The sequence below is a fragment of the Miscanthus floridulus genome, chromosome 2 (genome assembly GCF_019320115.1).
Source record: "Miscanthus floridulus cultivar M001 chromosome 2, ASM1932011v1, whole genome shotgun sequence".
Classification (NCBI taxonomy): domain Eukaryota; kingdom Viridiplantae; phylum Streptophyta; class Magnoliopsida; order Poales; family Poaceae; genus Miscanthus; species Miscanthus floridulus.
In genome coordinates, this window is record NC_089581.1 from 173640017 (window position 1) to 173644021 (window position 4005).

Here is a 4005-nt window from a genome sequence, read left to right on the forward strand (position 1 = left end):
ACATCAGAACCCTTTGCTCTTGTTCATTGTGATGTCAGGACATCTCTAGTCCTTAGCAAATCGGGTTACAAATATTATCTGGTCATCCTTGATGATTTCACTCATTTCTGCTGGACCCTTTGCACTGTGCCAAAAATCCAAAATCTATGGTCACTTTATTGACTTTGTTGCCTATGTTCAGACTCAGTTTAACTCTATTCCCAAATGCTTTTAGGCCGACAATGGCACTGAGTTCATCAATAACGCCATGTCCACCTTCTTGTCCAGTCATGGCATTTTGCTTGGCCATTCTTGCCCCTACATTTCCCAGCAGAATGGCAAAGCTGAGCGTATGCTTCGCACCATCAACAACACCATCCGCACTCTTTTCGTCCATGCTTCCATGCCGCCAACCTTCTAGGCCAAGGCACTTGCTACAGCCATTTATCTGCTTAATCGGCGCCCCTCCTCTCTTCTGTTGGCAACAAAATCCCGTACCAGCTCCTACGTGGCTCTTTTCCAGCGTACTCCCAACTTCACGTGTTTGGCTGTATATGTTACCCCAACCTCAATGCCACGACTCCTGACGAGCCCATGGCTCATCAAGTTATTCAGTTTGACTCATTTTCTTTTGATACAAAGCAAAATGTGACGAAGGCTGGAAATATAGATTTTACTGCTACTATGCCAACCTCGATTATATTTGGTGGAGCTAATTTATCCAAAGAAAAGGAATTATGCCAATTTAAGGAGCCATCGAATATAAGAAACTAGTTGACGATTGGCTCCAATTTTATTGGCGTGAGTTGCTAGTGGCTTCGTTTGATCAGAAAGGCTAAATATGGTGATTAGCAATGTAGCCGTATTATTTTAGAATATTTCCTTTTATATGAGGTCGTAGCTAGCATGTCAAGTTTGCTTCCTTTTATAATTTTAATTCAGGTCACTTGTGTGTCGGAGTCACGTGTACGAGTCATAGTGGAGTCGATGGTTGGCCCTCGTAACAGGGTAGACCAGTTTTATTCGTGGATTATTCCCTGCCGAGCCATCACTCGAGAAACTCTAGACGGTGATCCCATCATGTTCTTCATATTGAAGGTTATCTTCCGGTTCCTTGTGGTTCTACGTGGAGTATGTGATCAAGCTACTACGGTTTGGGTGTGTCGTTTTGGAATTCTCAGAGTTCCTCATCTTCTAACCGTGGTTGTACGTGTGGAAGAATTATTCTAGGATTGGTTTGCATCTACTCTTTAAGCTGATCCCTCGTATCACTGCTACTGCTCGTATTTGATTACTCTGAAGAATTGTTTGATCCGTCTGCAGATAGAGACCCTATTGTTTGGGATAATATTTGTGGTCGTGGCTTCCTGTGTTTGTCAGAGATTAAAATAATTCTTCTATATGTTTTGATCTTCGGTTATTTCCGTGAGCTATATATATATATATATATATATATATATGAGATAAATGCACTGTAGGTCCATTAACTTTTTGTACTGTGTCATTCAGGTCCATTAACTCTGAAAGTGTAGATTTGGGTACATGAACTTTTAAGTTGTGCCATTTAGGTCCAAATCTGTCCGTTTAGGGATTAGATCCTACGTGGAACGCATGACAGCACCATAGGCCATGTGAGCAGCACGTGAGGGCCCTTTGCCATTCGTTTTTTTGCCGATAGCCCCCTATGATTTTCATTCCCTCACTCTTCACCCCTTCCTCTCCCTTCCCTTCGAAGACATCGTCTTCAGACGACGCCGGGGCGCTCATGTGTCCTCCAGACGCCCACCACAGCTACCAAGCCTCCTCCAGACACAGTCAAAACTTGCTACCTCATCCGTGCTAGTTCGTTGCCGTCTCGATATGGAGTGCGAGAACGGACACGTCGCCGCTGCCAGGGGCAATGGTGTCTGCCTGGCCACGCCGCGGGCGGCCAACGCCCTCAACTGGGTGAAGGCGGCCGAGGACCTGACCGGGAGCCACCTGGAAGCCGTGAAGCTGATGGTGGAGGAGTACAGGAGGCCGCTGGTGAAGATCGAGGGCGCCAGCCTGACCGTCGCCCAGGTTGCCGCCGTGGCCACCGTCGGCGAGGCCAGGGTGGAGCTCGACGAGTCCACGCGCGGCCACGTCAAGGCCAGCAGCGATTGGGTCATGAACAGCATGATGAACGGCACCGACAGCTATGGCGTCACCACCGGCTTCGGCGCCACCTCCCACCGGAGAACCAAGGAGGGCGGCGCTCTCCAGAGGGAGCTCATCCGGTAAGCAATCAGACAAGGATTTTTTTAGTTTTTATTTACACTCCCTCCCAACGGTAAATTGTTTGCTGTAATGTAATCATTAATAAGACAGGCTTGCTTACCTGTGTCGCACGTTTTTTTGTGTGTTTTGTTACTATATACAGATTCCTTAATGCCGGAGCGTTCGGGACCAGTGACAACGGCCACGTGCTGCCGGCGGCGGCCACGCGCGCCGCGATGCTCGTCCGCATCAACACCCTGCTGCAGGGCTACTCCGGGATCCGCTTCGAGATCCTGGATACGATCGCCGCGCTGCTCAACGCCAACGTGACGCCGTGCCTGCCGCTCTGGAGCACCATCACCGCATCGGGTGACCTGGTCCCGCTCTCCAACATCGCGGGACTCGTCATCGGCCGGCCCAACTCCACGGCGGTGGCGCCCGACGGCAGGAAGGTGGACGCCGCGGAGGCGTTCAAGATCGCCGGCATCCAGCACGGCTTCTTCGAGCTGCAACCCAAGGAAGGGCTCGCCATGGTGAACGGCACGGCCGTCGGCTCTGGGCTCGCGTCGATGGTGCTGTTCGAGGCGAACGTCCTCGCCATCCTCGCCGAGGTCATGTCTGCCATGTTCTGCGAGGTGATGAACGGCAAGCCCGAGTACACCGACCACCTGACCCACAAGCTGAAGCACCACCCGGGGCAGATCGAGTCCGCGGCCATCATGGAGCACATCCTGGATGGCAGCTCCTACATGATGCTCGCCAAGAAGCTCGGCGAGCTGGACCCGCTGATGAAGCCGAAGCAGGACAGGTACGCGCTCCGCACGTCGCCGCAGTGGCTGGGCCCTCAGATCAAGGTCATCCGCGCCGCCACCAAGTCCATCGAGCGCGAGATCAACTCCGTCAACGACAACCCGCTCATCGACGTCTCCCGTGGCAAGGCACTCCACGGCGGCAACTTCCAGGGCACGCCCATCGGCGTGTCCATGGACAACACCAGGCTTACCATCGCGGCGATCGGCAAGCTCATGTTCGCGCAGTTCTCGGAGCTGGTGAACGACTTCTACAACAACGGCCTGCCGTCCAACCTGTCCGGAGGGCGCAACCCGAGCCTGGACTACGGCTTCAAGGGCGCCGAGATCGCCATCGCGTCCTACTGCTCTGAGCTCCAGTTCCTGGCCAACCCCGTGACCAACCACGTCCAGAGCGCGGAGCAGCACAATCAGGATGTCAACTCCCTCGGCCTCATCTCGTCCAGGAAGACCGCCGAGGCCGTCGACGTACTGAAGCTCGTGTCGTCGACGTTCCTGATCACGCTGTGCCAGGTCGTGGACCTGCGCCACCTGGAGGAGAACCTGAAGAGCGCCGTGAAGAGCTACGGGATGACGGTGGCCAAGAAGACCCTGAGCACCAGCGCCACGGGGGCCTCCACAGCGCTCGTTTCTGCGAGAAGGACTTTCTCACGGCGATCGACCCAGCGCCCCGACGTCGTCTGAAGACGATGTCTTCGAAGGGAAGGGAGAGGAAGGGGTGAAGAGTGAGGGAATGGAAAGCATAGGGGGCTATCGGCAAAAAAACGAATAGCAAAGGGTCCTCACGTGCTGCTCACATGACCTATGGTGCTGTCATGCATTGTCGCGTAGGATCTAATCCCTAAACGGACAGATTTGGACCTAAATGGCACAACTTAAAAGTTCATGTACCCAAACCTGCACTTTCAGAGTTACAGGACCTAAATGACACAGCACAAAAAGTTGATGGACCTACCGTGCATTTATCTCTATATATATA

The 4005-nt window shown here is 52.8% G+C and overlaps 1 pseudogene; it reads left to right on the forward strand.

Annotated features, from left to right (window-relative positions):
- The first annotated feature begins 1839 nt into the window (after positions 1-1839).
- On the forward strand, positions 1840-3748 carry LOC136537474 (phenylalanine ammonia-lyase-like; annotated as a pseudogene).
- The last annotated feature ends 257 nt before the right edge of the window (positions 3749-4005 follow it).